Here is a 16,296-nt window from a genome sequence, read left to right on the forward strand (position 1 = left end):
GACATTACCTGAAACATGAAGAATCTACTTCCAAAATAAGAAAATTCTGATTGCATACACATTCATTTATCCCTTTATCAAAAGCCTGTTAATTATATAAATTAATAAAACAGGAACAGCGTAGTATGCTTAAAATATGCTACACAGGGAAAAGTGGCTCGCATGATTTTCATGCGATTGCCTTTTCGCATGAATTTCGTGCGAAAATCATATAAAAACCATGCGAAAAGTTCCACATGCGAATTTCATGCGAATGTCCTCATACAATATTTATGCGAAATTCATGCGATTTTCATGTGACTGAAATTTCGCATGATATTTATGCGAATTCCAATTAATCCGTTTTTCGTGTAAAAATCGTGCGAAATTCGTATAAATATTTTGCGATATTTATTTATCAAGAAAAAAAGCAAGGATCAAGGAAATTGAACATTCAATATTTATTTAGGTTTTCCTGCCACATTGAGTGGTAAAATTGCCAGTCTCTGATATCATATTGCTTGGATGTTCCTGGGTAATCCATTGACTTTAATGATTGCTGTGTTTACAGGCAGTTTTTCAGTACGTCTTTCTTTCAGTCTTGTGTCCTGACAAGTGTTTCCTACAAAGATTATTTATTTATTAATTAATTAATTATTATATTAATTATTATAAAATACTATTACCCATACTAATATTCCAATTGTTTAGGTCAAAGGGACCAATTCCTAGATTAGGATGACATTAAATACAATAAATTCAATGATATCACTTGAAAAGTCCATGTTTTGGCAACTTGAATTACTGAGTATGTTAAATGGTACTATATGTTTAGAGCGAAACAGAAGACCATGTGTTTAGCACATTCATAACTGCATATTAGACTTTAAAGGGATGTGTCAGACACCATACAGTGTGTTATTGACCTAGCGACTCTATATATCGGGCTGCTATTGAACCATAAATGAGATAAAAAGTTTCATTTTAATTGTGATATTCCAATTGGATGACAATAAACATGTAATTGGTGACTTTTTAATATATTACAGACAACAGTAAAATACTGAAAAGATTGATTTTTTAAAATCTGCATAGAATAATTAGAATACCTCAACTGTGAATAAATCAAATGCAATATATAGTTACACTTTTTTTGCATGGACCTCAAATTAATCCCCTAGAAGATTGAACCTTTTGTTTGACCTATGTCTAAATTATTTTACGGGATACACTTAATTGGTCTATAAAAGTTGTGTTTACATGTCTCTACACATGTGTCAGAACAAAACACACTGTCGGTGTGTTGTGTTCTGACACATATGTAGAAACTTGTAATGACAATTAGTTTAAATAAAAATAACCTTAAATTACTTACTCAAAATTTCAAATAGATGTCACTAAGCATAAAAAGGACCACTCGATTCACCTGACTGCGTTACGTACAGACGTAGAACCTGAAATGAGAACGCAATCCGAATTTACTCTGAAAGATTTCGTTGCAAGTTGAATTATCAATAAAAATGTGCATTATAACCACAAAATATGACAAAAAATTAACAAAGCATACATATTTACCATTGTTTCAAAGAAGTATATCACAATCAGCCAAAAGGAAAGTCTAGAACAAACAATAGAAAGGAGCTCTTGCTGACTCGGATTTTTTTTCTGTAACAGGAAGTGCAAGTAGAACCTGGCTAATCGGTTTCGTATTCATCCAAGATTCGGGAAATACCTTAATCTTTGTAATATTAGTCGTTCAAATTTTTATCTTAAAAATGCATCTCCGCTTCATATACGAACGCAGATGACTAAGTGATATAAATTTACTTTATGGAACCAAAGCTAGCTTTTTTATGGAATGCCGTACGTCACAAATTACATCATCATGCGACTTGGAAAGCAGAAAGAAAGAGCAGAATGTTTTCAACTCCATATTTTCTGTAAGTTTGTAAGATTCTCATCTTCTTTTTATATGAGATGGATGTAATAACTTTATTTGGGAATATTTGTTGACAGCTTAATAACAGATATGAGATTCAAGTGGATCTAACATTATCTATGGTAACGCATAACGTTATGTGTTGAAAATGAAAGATGGGCCTAGTACAGGTTCTCTGCTTTTCTTACAATATTATTGAAAAGGCCTATTGATAGGCCTAATGTTTTAGTGTGTTTTTAATTCCTGTTGCACCGGGATCGATCTAGTATATAAAATTAAACTGCAGCAATCAAATAACACACGTAGCATTTGGGGGGGGGGGGGGGGGGGGTGTAGATAGAATGTTGATGTTCTATCGTTTAAATGATAAAAATTAATGTCCTACGTACCCGGTGAGGGCTTGAGATTATTTTAACTACGGTGGTAAATTGCAACCCTCCCTTTTGGATTTGCAAAAAAAAAAAAGAAAAAAAAGAAGGAATAAGAAGAAAGTTCCAAATTTTTGTTTGTTTGTGTTTTTACCATAGAAAATGTTCAGTGAAAAGCTAATGTAGTAGGATAGGATTCTCAGGTTCTGAGATCAATATTTTCCTTTCTTTTTCAAAAACTTTTCAGGTAATCCATACAAATATTTTTTCCTAGTTTTATCAACCTCCTCCTTTAAAAACCATACCCCACCCGTTATCCTATTGAATTATTTAACTACATGCAGGTGTAAAATGTACAGTATATTATACCCCCCCCCCCCTTTGAAAAAATCCTTCAACCCCTCAACAAAAAAAAATACCCCACTGTCCTGTCCACTAGTACAGGGTCTGTGTGCATTCCAAAATATATGCAGATATAAAGAGACTTACTTACATCTAAAATGCAAGACAGAAAGTCCTATTTACTTCCCTAAAATGATTCGTACTGTACATATATTTACAAAATATTTATTAGATTGAAAAATATGTATTAAATGTTGTATTCTATACTTACAGGTATAATTTGCTGGTGCCTGGTAATAAGCAGATCTATGCATGACACTCCATTATACCACACTGATAGCTTCTCAAAGATTATAAATATGATACATGTAAACAGGTAAAAAAAAATCTAAGAGAGAAATATTTTTTGCAGAGCCTGTGGTATACATTGTTTGTTATTACATGTATAACAATTTTGTTATTAGAAGTATACATGTAGCAAAACCTTAACCATTCAGCTTATTTTTGCTTATCTTGCATTTCTTTAATGTAAATACATGTATATAATCTTCGTTAATTTATATAATACATGTTTTAAATAAAGTGACAAAGAGATAATGACCTAAATGTTATTGAACCTACAGTATCTGACATTTTTGAGTTTCTCTGTATAGGCACAGTTACTTGTCATCACAAGGATCAGAATTCAAGTACCAGAGTAGTCCTAACTCCTAAATTTTCCTGATTTGTCAAAAGTACATGTAAGTATTTCATAATATTTTTGTTAGATCACCTGAGCCGAAGGCTCAAGTGAGCTTTTCTGATCAAAATTTGTCCATTGTCTGTCTGTCGTCGTCCTTGTTGTCATTAACTTTTCACATTTTCAACTTCTTCTCAAGAACCACTGGGCCAAATTCAACCACACTTGGCACAAAGTATCTTTAGGTGAAGGGGATTCAAGTTAGTTCAAATGAAGGGCCATGCCATATTTAAGGAGAGATAATTCAGATATAGTGAAAATTTGATGGTATGATTTAAAAATCTTCTTCTCAAGAACCACTGTGCCAGGAAAGATGAAACTTACAGCGAAGCATCCTCAGGTAGTGTAGATTCAAGTTTATTCAAATCTTGACCCCCAGGAGTAGGGCGGGGCCACAATGGCCAATCAAAGTTTTCTATAGAAATATATAAAAAAATTCTTTAAAAATCTTCTCAAGAAAAACTGTACCAAGTGTAGTGTAAATTCTAAATTGTTCAAATCATGTCCTCCGGGGATAGGACGGGGCCACAATGGGAAAGCAAAGTTTTATATAGAAATAAATAGGAAAATTTTTAAAAATCTTTCTCAAGAAACACTTTACCAGGAAAGTTGAAAAGCTATGTACACAGTCATATTGACATGTAAGCATCCTCATGTATTGCAGATATAAATTTGTTCAAATCATGAGTACCCTTTGGGGTAGGGAGGGAAATGATGGGGTGTCAAATTTCTTCTCCATCCCACCACCACACCCTTTCAGTAAACTTTTCAATTCTGATCTGATTTGTGTGTTTTCCTAGCTGATATGGTCAGGTGAGCGATGTGGCCCCTGCGCCTCTTGTTTAAAATTTTTACAATTATGACTAAGCTGGGAATATTTCATTGAATTTTTCTCACCTAAGCCAGAAGCTTAAGTTAGCCCTTTTTATGCCCCCGTAAACAAAGTGTCGGGGTAGAGTATATAGTTTTTGTCATGTCCGTTTGTCTGTCTGTTTGTCCGCTAAAACTTTAACATTGCCCATAACTTTTGATTTATTGGAGCCATGACTTTCATATTTCACATGTGTATTCCTTGTGACAAGACCTTTCTTTGGGTACCACCAAATTTGACCTTTTGACCTTGACCTTGGAGTTTGACCCACTTTTACATGAAAATTTTAAACTTTTACTTTGGCCATATCTTTTGAACAGTAGACACCAGGACATTTATACATCACATGTGTATTTTTCATTGAAAGACCTTTCATTGGATACCAACAACCTTGACCTTGACCTTGCAGATTTCTGTACCTGTGAAAAACTTGAACCTTGGCCATAACATTTGAACGGTAAGGGATAGGGCTTTCATACTTCATATATGTAATCCTTGTGAGAAGACTCTTCAATGGATACCAAGCACTTTGACCTTGCCCTTTGAGTTTGACCTACTTTAAAAAACAAGCCTTGACCATAACTTTCAAAGGGTTAGGGCTAGTGCTTTCATATTTTACATATTTAATTCTTGTGACAAGACCTTTTATTTAATAACAAGAACTTTGACCTTTGGCCTTGACCATGGAGTTTGACCTACTTTTAAAAGAAAATTAACCTTGGCCATAACTTCTGAAAGGTTAGGGCTAGGGCTTCCATACCCTACATAAGTAATTCTATGTGGCAAGACCTTTCATTGGATACCAATTAGTAACTTTGCCTTTAGACCTTGACCTTGGAGATTTTTGTACTTATTGAAAAAAAACTTTAATAATGGCCTGCTTTCCAATTTCACAATTGCTTTCCAGTGAGAATATGCTACTTTTGGTACCTATTAATTAAATTTGCATTTAAGAAAAGGTTAATCTTTGCTATGTTAATATCATACGGGGGCATCAGTGTTTCACAAACATATCTTGTTTTGGTCAAAATTTGTCGTAAAATTTTTCATTTTCATGCATTGTTGATTGAAACTTTAAATGCATTTTATAAAAAAAAAGTACAATTGTAAAAATACCAGCTTATAAAAAGTTCTTAACTTTGAGAGAATCTCAATAATATGATACATTTCAGCTAGTGACACAAGAGAAGAATGTGGAGTAAATGCCAATAAAGGCTCAACTGCAGGGGTATACCTGATTTCTCGGCAATTTCTGGTTATCACCATCCGATTCAGAGGAGAAGACCAACTTCAAGGTGACCCTTGCATTGGTAAAGATTGAAATTTAATTTCATTGATATGGACACTCGAGGGATGCAAGTGTCAATTTATTATTTGTTTTAGACCTATTGCTTCTCTTTTCATCAGTAGTTGTGTGTCATCAGTAACAAATTATCCATTACTGACTGAACCATTATCAACCAAATTTTGCATGGTTAAAGTGCTTTTTTATAGAATGCAAACAAACTAAGTACATGTATATAGTTATAATGAGTAAGAGTACCATTTCCAAAATTGTACATTATGTTGCCCCTGGGTAGTAGGTTCTGATGTTATGGTAGACATATTAAAAATGCAGTAATTCTTTGACAGTCATCTTTTCTGCTCCTAAGTACTCAGCAAATAAACTTAATGGATACATATATTATTTTATCCTATGTTTACGCCTTTATATATGCCTATATGACATCTTAAAGTGAGGACTGGAGTTTCTGAAATGCAAGCCAAACTTAAAGGTCAAGGTCAAAATTGTCAGCATCTGAAGAAAGGTTTTGTCATAAGGTATAAACTTGTGAATTTTAGTATTAACTGTTAAAAAGTTATGGCCTAGATTATAGTTTTTAAAAGTGGGTCAAACTCTTAGGTCAAGACCAAAAGGCAAAAAAAGAAAACTCATTGAAGGGTCTTGTCACAATGATTACAAAATAATGTGAAGTATCAGATTGATAGCACTGACTTTTCAAAATTATAGCCTAGGTTAAAGTTCGAGGATTTTTTTTTTTTTTTTTTTTTTTTTTGGTAAAAGTGGATCAAACCCTAATATCAAGGTCAAGAGGTCAAATTTTATAGTACCCCAAAAAAGTTCTTGTCACAAGAAATACACCTGAGGAATATGAAGCCATAGCCCCATCCACTCATAAGTAATGGATAAGGTTAAAGTTTTTGCAGACAAATAGACAGAAAGATCAGGACAAACAGTGGAACAAAAAAATATTATAACTCAATAATCTTGGATAATGGAGGCAAAATTAGTGCATAATTATCTTTTCATGACCATTTAAATAATTACAAAGATTCAATCTTATTAATCCTTTAAAAAGTTGAACTTGTTATTTTATTTCATAAAAAGAAAAAGAAATATGATAAATTTCATGACCATATTTCTAGATTTATTTCTGTTCTTTGCTTTACAGAGAGCTTTCGCTGATGGACACACTTGTTCATAAAAAATCCATGCACCTACCACTGAGCTATTGACTTCTGGCATGTGTTCAGAAGGAACATAGATGCAGTGGTAGGTAAATTTTGCTTTTATTCCCTTGCAACAGATACAAATTGCATCATCAGATATAGGTCAATGAAACAGAGACAATTATCTCAAGGTTTATTTGAAACCTGACATAAGATTATTTTTAAGTTTAAAGTCATTTGCAGGAGAATTATTTTCATTTTTTGTCAATAATTTTAAACTTAAGAAACATTATATTCTTTTAATTATAATTTATGATTTTGAATTAATTATAATTTATGATGTATGATTTTTAATTTTTTAAAGATCATTTAAAATGCAGGCATTATAAGTTCAACCTTTTACCAAATTGAACTTAGGGATGATTTGAGATTGCTATATCTACATTTGTTCATATTTTATGTACGTTATCTTGATAAATATGGAAATATTGACTTTGGAAATGCAGTTGTAAAATTCATGACTGTATTTCTTTACCGGTACCCAGTATATTCTTTACAATGGTATTTTCTCTTGCAGATGAAACAATCTCCAGACAGATGGGTGGCCTTTGAACAAAGAATTGTCAAAAAAATTGAAGTATTCAATAAAGAAGATTAAGAAACAGAGTGTGTCCAGTTGTTTGTTCATCAAAAGAATAACTTGGATAATCATAGTGGTGCTTCTTCAAAATCTGCATGTGTTCAAATTAAGCAGTTTCAAGTTAAGATTGAGATAAAGCTCATTAAGTCATTTGCTGGACCAGATTTTGAGATTGTACTTATTGCATTTTTTTTGAATATCAGTAACAGTGAAACCTTGATGATTAGTTGTACAAATTCATATACAGATCTAAGTATTAGAATTTCCTAATACTTTTCATCAAATGGATTAAAAGAATTGAAAGTCCAATATACTAGGAAAAATATATACTGAGTACATCACATGGATTTGATATGAATATATTATGATATTCACATGAAATTCGCATGAAATTCATATGAAAATCTGTAAAGAAAGTAGCAAAAATATTCATATGAATTTCATGCGAATTTTTATTCGTATGTGTTGTGAGGTGTGTTGTATTTGTATTATTTCATCATGTATATTATTAGTAACATTAAGTTTCTTGAACATTCCAGAGTGGTCCATATGTTTAGTCATTTTTTCTAGAACATTCTTGAACTTTGTGTATGTCCAGAACTTTCCAGTAATATCATGTACTTACAACTTCTAGAATATTCTAGATTTATATTACTGTATAAATATCCTGTCAATTCGATGCATAGATACAATTGTCGTACAAGCATCACTGAGGTATTACTGGGATATAATTTCACTGGGACATTGTGTGCAGCAACGGACACTCTGATGTATGTATTTTTAGATTTTTGCTAAGTTTGTACTTAATGATTTGTATATTACTGTAAATAAATTATTGTTAAGTTTAAACTGTGTGATTGATCTTTGCTGGCATTTAGGGTTATTCTGACCCATAACAGAATTGGGGGCTCGTCCGGGATAAAGAATTTCTTGCACTTTTGCATTTCATTGTCAGAATTTTGTTAATTAAATTGTTAAATTTGACTATAAGCCAGCAAAAATCAACATGGTATTTTCGGTCACAAACTTTCTTAGTTCGCCAAGTGTTCAGGTTTTTGATACGTTAAAAAAGGATGACTTGATCGCATTAGGTTTGCATTTTGGGTTAGATGTTAAATCCTCTCAGAAAAAGCAAGACATTAGAATTAAGGTTGCAAACAAACTAGTAGATGAAAACATTTTTGAAAAATACGATCTTCCAGAATATACGGTTAAATCAGAATTAGGCTCTTACAAAATGACAGAATATCAGTTTCAATTAGAGTTAGAGAAAATGCGATTTGAAAGAGAAGAGCGAGAAAGAGAGAGAGAAGAACGAGAGCGTGAACGGAAATTTGAATTAGACAAATTAGAAAGACAAGAGCACTTTGAGTTAGAGAAATTAAGATTGCAGCACCAACCAGAACCGTCATTTGTCAAGAATGAATTTGACGCAGCAAAAAATATTAGGTTAGTTCCGAAATTTCAAGAAAAATCTGTAGACAAATATTTTCCCCAATTCGAGAAAGTCGCAGAAAATCTTAAATGGCCACAACACGTTTGGTCAACAATGTTACAAAGTGTACTGGTTGGCAAAGCAGCTGAGGTATACTCTGCACTAGGGGTAGCTGAAAGTTTAGACTATGAGAAGGTCAAAGCAGCAATATTAAAAGCATATGAATTAGTACCTGAAGCGTATAGACAAAAGTTCAGAAAGTATAGAAAGTTTGGTAACCAAACATTTGTTGAATTTTCACGAGAGAAAGAAGATTTATTTGATCACTGGTTTAGATCTAAGAAACTTGATAAAACTTTTGCTAATTTGCGCCAAGTCATCCTGGTAGAAGAGTTTAAGGAATGTGTTTCTCAAGATTTGAAAACACATTTAGAAGATAAGAATGTGAAAACTCTTGAAGAGGCAGCAGTCATATCTGATACTTACGCTCTGTCTCATAAAAAGAATTTTGTATCAAGATCTCAGACTAGCAGTAATTCTACCAGTTCAGACACATATAAAAAGAGTGGTTCAGGGTCTCAGTCTTTCACAAGTTCCCAGTCTCCATCCCAAGGTGGTTCTAAGTCCGGTCCAGGACGTTTTGAAGGATCTTCTGGAATAGGGTCGCTTCCTACTTGTAGTTATTGTAAGAAAAAAGGTCATCTGATCAGTGAATGCTTTAAACTTAAGAGAAAAAATGACTTTGATAAAACTCAGCCACATGCTTGTGCTGCAGTTAGAGGTGATAGAGAAACCTTAGGTTCGATTTGTTCTGACACTCCTGATGTCCAGGGTTCACAGTCCAGTTCTATTGATTCTATGGAGGATTATAAGCCCTTTATGTCTCAGGGATTTGTTTCACTCGGTGACTCTAGCGAAATAAAACCTGTCCAGATTTTGAGAGATACTGGTGCTGCACAGACATTATTGTTAGAGGGCGTGCTTCCTTTGTCTGAGCAGACTTCTACTGGTGGGTCAGTTTTATTACAGGGTGTGGAGCTAGGCGTCATTGATGTTCCCCTGCATAGAATTAGTTTGAAGTCAGATTTAGTTACTGGACCTGTTATCGTAGGTGTTCGACCTACTCTTCCCGTTCCAGGCATTTCTTTGTTGCTAGGCAACGATTTAGCTGGTGGAAAAGTTGTACCAGATCCTATAGTTTGTGAGAAAATCACTCCAGATGTTATGTGCGATGATAAAGATGATGACATTTATCCAGCCTGTGCTGTTACTAGAGCGATGGCCAGAAGACGAGAAATGGAGGCAGACCATACTCAAGCCTTTGACGAGACGAATTCCTCTGTTGATATTGATTTGAATGACACTTTCTTATCTGACCTTGATGGCACTCAAACAAACATGGAACCACACAATATCGAGAAGTCGGTGATGAAGGAACCTTTATCAAAATTTGGTGGTGAGGATGATGAGTTGCATCCATTAGTTAGCCAAGGCAAGGACATCCTCAGCCGAGAACGTCTACTCTCTGAACAACATAAAGACCCAGATATCATTCAACTTAGTAAGAGGGCACTTCCACCAGAAGAGGCTACTAAAGTTGGAGAATGCTTCTATATGAAAGATGGCATCCTTATGCGAAAATGGCGACCACCTGACGCTTCCCCAGATGATGTGTGGCTTGTTGTTCACCAGATAGTGGTTCCAGCTGTTTATCGTCAAGATGTCATGAGTTTAGCTCACGATACCCCTATGGCTGGTCATTTAGGTATCAATAAGACTTATAATAGGATTTTGAGTCATTTTTATTGGCCTAAGCTAAGGAAGGATGTTTCTGAGTTTTGTAAGTCGTGTCATGTCTGTCAGATGGTAGGTAAACCAAATCAGAAGATACCATCTACTCCTCTCCAACCCATTCCAGCTTTTGAAGAACCGTTTAGTCGAGTGTTGGTGGATTGTGTAGGACCTTTGCCTAGGACTAGATCTGGAAACCAGTATTTACTTACCATTATGTGTACATCCACTCGATTTCCTGAAGCCATACCTCTAAGGAATATAAAGGCAAAGAGCATAGTTAAGGCCCTTACCAAGTTTTTCAGTTTTGTAGGAGCACCCAAGGCAATTCAGTCGGATCAAGGCTCAAATTTTATGTCGGGGTTGTTCCAGCAAGTCATGCATGAGTTGGGTATTAGGCAGTATCGATCAACTGCTTATCATCCTGAGTCCCAGGGAGCGCTAGAACGTTTTCATCAAACCCTAAAAACAATGCTGAAGACCTATTGTTACCAGTATGAAAAAGACTGGGATGAAGGGGTTCATCTTGTGCTGTTTGCTGCAAGAGAAGCAGTCCAGGAGTCTCTTGGGTTCAGTCCTTTTGAATTGGTGTTCGGTCATACAGTTAGAGGTCCTTTGAAATTGTTGAAGGAAAAGTGGCTGACTGAGACTAGTGATCTTAATCTTTTAGATTATGTGTCTGATTTCAAAGAAAAACTTTACAATGCTTGTAAATTAGCACAAGAAAATTTGAAGAGTTCTCAGATGAAAATGAAAATGTGGTATGACAAAGATGCCAGAAATAGGGTGTTTAAGCCAGGCGATAAGGTTCTTGTATTTTTACCTATTCCTGGTCATCCTTTACAGGCCAAATTTTATGGCCCTTATGAAATTGAAAGCAAGATTAGTGATGTAAACTATGTAGTTAAGACACCAGGTCGACGTAAAGAGAAACGGGTTTGTCACATTAACATGTTAAAAGAGTATTTTGAAAGGTGTGACCGAAATTCTGTAAAACCAGTTTCCACTTTAGCCAATGCTAAGACTGTTCAAAATTGTATTGAAAGTGATATGAGTGTAGAAATGAATGAGAAAGATTGTAATCAGAGTGTTCGTTTGAAAAACTCAGAAGTTTTGGCTAATTTGGATGCCAAACTTGGACATTTGAACATTCACCAAAAGGAACAAGTTAAAAACTTGATGAGTGAGTATCATCACATCTTTTCGGATGTTCCAAAGAAAACTAATGCAGCTTGTCATGATGTCATAGTGGGTGACGCTCTGCCTATCAAACAACATCCGTACCGTCTTAATCCAATAAAATTGCAGTACCTAAGAAGGGAAGTGCAGTACATGTTGGACAATGACATTGTTGAACCTAGTAAAAGTAACTGGAGCTCACCATGTATTCTTGTACCAAAACAGGACGGTACCTACCGATTATGTACAGACTTTAGAAAGGTGAATTCTGTTACCAAAACTGATTCATATCCAATACCTAGAATCGATGACTGTATTGACAAAATTGGAAACGCGAAATTTGTCAGTAAATTTGACCTGTTGAAAGGCTACTGGCAAGTACCGTTAACAGAACGAGCAAAAGAAATATCTGCTTTTGCTACACCAGATGGACTTTACCAGTATAAAGTAATGCCTTTTGGCATGAAAAATGCACCAGCTACATTCCAAAGGATGATTCACTCCCTTCTTCAAGACCTTGAGGGATGCGAGGCCTACATTGATGATGTCATCATATACAGCGACACATGGGACGAACATATCCGAATCATGCGTGCTTTGTTTGACATTCTAGCTAAAGCAAACTTAACTGTGAACCTTGAGAAGAGCGAATTTTGTCATGCCTATGTAGAGTATTTAGGTCATAAAGTAGGTCAAGGTTATGTTACACCCATTATGGCTAAAGTGGAAGCTATTGCAAAGTTCCCGATTCCTACAAACAAGAAAGAGTTAATGAGGTTTTTGGGCATGGCTGGGTTTTACAGAAAATTTTGTCCAAATTTTTCCTCAGTAGTTAGTCCACTTACAGATCTTTTACAAAAGAGGGTTAACTTTGAATGGACAAAGGACTGTGAAAAATCATTTCATAAAATCAAATCTGTCCTTATGAGCAATCCAGTTCTATCAACTCCAGATTTTGCTAAGCAATTTAAGCTTACTGTTGACGCTAGTGATGTTGGAATCGGGGCAGCTTTGTTTCAAGAACATAGTGATAAGGTAGATAGAGTTGTTTCTTATTTTTCAAAGAAACTTACAAAATGTCAACAAAAGTATTCCACCATTGAAAAGGAATGCCTTGCTTTGTTGTTAGCCTTACAGCATTTTGATGTTTATCTGAATGTTACTTTGCATCCAATTCTTGTATATACGGATCACAACCCCCTGACATTTTTGCATAAATTGTCAAACAAGAATCAAAGACTGACTAGATGGAGTTTGTTGTTACAAGAATACAACATAACAATTAAGCATATCAAAGGCAAAGACAATGTTATTGCAGATGCCTTGTCCAGAGTATCGTGAACATATATGATTTTGTATTAATGTACATATATCTCATTTTAACAATGTAAGTTTTCATTGACAATCAAACTTTTAAGGGGGGAGGTGTTGTGAGGTGTGTTGTATTTGTATTATTTCATCATGTATATTATTAGTAACATTAAGTTTCTTGAACATTCCAGAGTGGTCCATATGTTTAGTCATTTTTTCTAGAACATTCTTGAACTTTGTGTATGTCCAGAACTTTCCAGTAATATCATGTACTTACAACTTCTAGAATATTCTAGATTTATATTACTGTATAAATATCCTGTCAATTCGATGCATAGATACAATTGTCGTACAAGCATCACTGAGGTATTACTGGGATATAATTTCACTGGGACATTGTGTGCAGCAACGGACACTCTGATGTATGTATTTTTAGATTTTTGCTAAGTTTGTACTTAATGATTTGTATATTACTGTAAATAAATTATTGTTAAGTTTAAACTGTGTGATTGATCTTTGCTGGCATTTAGGGTTATTCTGACCCATAACAGTATGATATTCGTGCGAATTTCATGTCAAAATCGCATGATATTTTCATGCGAATATCATGCGTGGTCCTTTTCGTCTCCTTTTCGTGCGAAGAATTCGCATGATATTCATGCGAATTTCATATGAATTTCATGCGACCCACTTTTACCTGTGTAACATTTTCTTACTTAACATGCAGTATCATACCTTCATCATTTGCATATAGATTTTATATATCTCAGATGATTCGATACGCAAGAGCATGCACTATACATGAACAATTTCTTAGACGAGGTAAATTATTGACTCACAAGTTGATGAAACAAGAATATCAGCGGTCTCGTTTAAAGCCATCATTTTGTAAGTTCTATAGTCGATACATTTGTACAATGACCTTGTCATCAAATACAATTTATTATGGAGCCAAATGCTGACTGACGTTTTTCATACTAATTGTTAGTCCATTATTTATACATTGAATTGACGACGGATTTTTCTGTTAATTCCCGATCGTGACAAGCTAGGAGCACACGCTTCAATTATTTATTTATTTTGTATGCCTGATGCACGTGGACAGTACCCATTAGATAATCGTTTATTTTATCAACAAGTATGTTTTATCTATAGCACTTCCGCTTTTAACACAACTTTTCGCTTCAAGATGTAAATTTTTCATAACTCTTATGTTAATGTTCTTGTCTTGTCAGATAACTGCTAGTTAGCTAAAATATTTGTTGAAAACAAAGAAGACTCGTTTCAATGAACCTAAATATCGTTTTTACTACTGCGATAACATCCCCGACCCCCAACCACCTCGTTCTCATAAGAAAATAAGCCTAAATTTCGTTTCACATCTGACAACAGAATCGGATCAGGTTCTTTTGAAGAGTAACAATCCCTACGAGTATGGGTAAAAGGACGATATTGGCCATGGGTCACCATGGGCCGCTATATTACAAAAATGTTCTATTCAAATTATCGACCTCAGGCATTAATTGATAATGTGAGTAAGGATGGATTTCCGGACTTTTGTCAGCAAATAGAATTTACTTTTTATCAATAAAGTTTATTTAAATAACCACTAGTATTTAGTAAAACAACTAAACCAATAGCACTGTCTACTTATGAAAAATAATATTTATAAACAGTATCAAATGACAAAAACCAAGGGGTCAAATATATTTTTAAAAATCCCAATAATATCTATAAATATAACAAAACAGTGTACTCTTCAGAAATATCTTTAAACAACATAAAAAAACCTAAGAGATCAACATCAAATATATTGTAAATGATTATGAATAAAACATCTTATGAAAAAATACGTAAAATCAAAGAGAAGAAATCAAAAGCAAGTCAACGCCGACATAATAGCAAAACGCACTTAAAGTTGAGCAAAATATCATGTTTAAAGCAAAGATTCTAAAGTATATAAAATACAAGTGAACAAAGAAAACAAATTCATGATTTTCTTATAATTAAAGTAATGATGGAAGGGTTTTCCAAAAAGTTCATAAACAATACCATTCTTGTCAAAAGGAATCGTTTTTATTATACTAGTTATAACCCAAAATATAAGGTATAAAAATCAAAGTTAGAAAAGTTTGGGTTTTATAGTTTGAAATTAATACATTTATTAAAATCGCAGTCATATATTTTCGACGATAATGTGCATGGCCCAATCTTATTTTTTATATACATATATATTTACTTTATCATGGTCCACGAGATATTATTGTACACGTTTGTAATCGCGGATGTTACCAAGAAAATTAGGCATTTACCCAATTATGATTTTTTTTCGACAACCCTAGTATACATTATTTATGATCTGTTGATTTTGTTAAACATCGTAAATTAAAGCGGGCCGATTGTGTTTTTTATTTCGCAATAGTTCGCGCTTTAGAGCAAAAATAAAGCACTTTTACGGTTTTCAAGCAAAATTTTTTCGCTTAATTAACAAAATTAAACAAAGTTAAGAAATAAAAGGTCTAAAATATAATTACAATTTTATATAACTATTTTTAACCGATTTTGCTATTGATAGGTAGGTTGCGACGTAACAGAGTTTTTTTTTTTGACATTATAATAAACTGAAACTCTCAAAGAAAGGGGTTATAAAAATGTTATTAAGGAAAAGTAATAAACATACGCTCTTGAAACTTAAATCATAAAAATTTGAGAATGTTTCTATTATTTTTATTATGTTTTGCAATAAATCCTCTGTGTCCATCATATCAAGCAGTACTCTAAAAAAGAAAAGAAGAAAATTCGTTAATTCTTGGCATTTTGAGATGCCCCGTATGGAAGCATGATGGTAAAATTTTGTATTTCTTAAAAATATAATGTACAATATAGTATTCTTCATCAAATATAAAAGATTTTAAAAAAAGTCTATGGAAGTATTAGTATAATTTGATTTAAAGTGCCAGAATTGGCATTTTCCTATATAATCATCTATGTACCTGTATTTTAAGACGGTCTCTTAAAATATCAGGAAGGTAGATTTTCCCCAAACTTGGCATGTACACTAAAGTCAACGTAAGTTATATATGGTATAAAAATTAAGAGTTTCCCTTTTGTAGTTTTCAAACAATAAACTCCAGCCGCCCCCCTTAAGCACACATTTGAGACACTCTGATTCAAGTTCTCTTATACTGTAAATCTAATACAGTTTCAATTCTAAATTCATTAAAGGAAAAAGGACGAGGGGGGGGGGGGGG

The 16,296-nt window shown here is 33.8% G+C and overlaps 1 long non-coding RNA gene across 3 annotated transcripts; it reads left to right on the top strand.

Annotated features, from left to right (window-relative positions):
- Positions 1-2,923: 2,923 nt before the first annotated feature.
- On the top strand, positions 2,924-7,743 carry LOC134255020 (uncharacterized). Of its 3 annotated transcripts, none has more exons than XR_009989428.1 (5): positions 2,924-3,004; positions 3,282-3,368; positions 5,411-5,548; positions 6,692-6,796; positions 7,267-7,743. It is a non-coding gene; the product is annotated as an uncharacterized LOC134255020 (long non-coding RNA). The 3 variants fall into 3 exon arrangements; XR_009989430.1 differs by having other exon boundaries at positions 3,282-3,362; XR_009989429.1 differs by lacking the exon at positions 6,692-6,796.
- The last annotated feature ends 8,553 nt before the right edge of the window (positions 7,744-16,296 follow it).

This window comes from Saccostrea cucullata, unplaced genomic scaffold (assembly GCF_032062105.1).
Source record: "Saccostrea cucullata isolate Sc308-1 unplaced genomic scaffold, CSIRO_AGI_Scuc_v1 ctg6407, whole genome shotgun sequence".
NCBI lineage: Eukaryota > Metazoa > Mollusca > Bivalvia > Ostreida > Ostreidae > Saccostrea > Saccostrea cuccullata.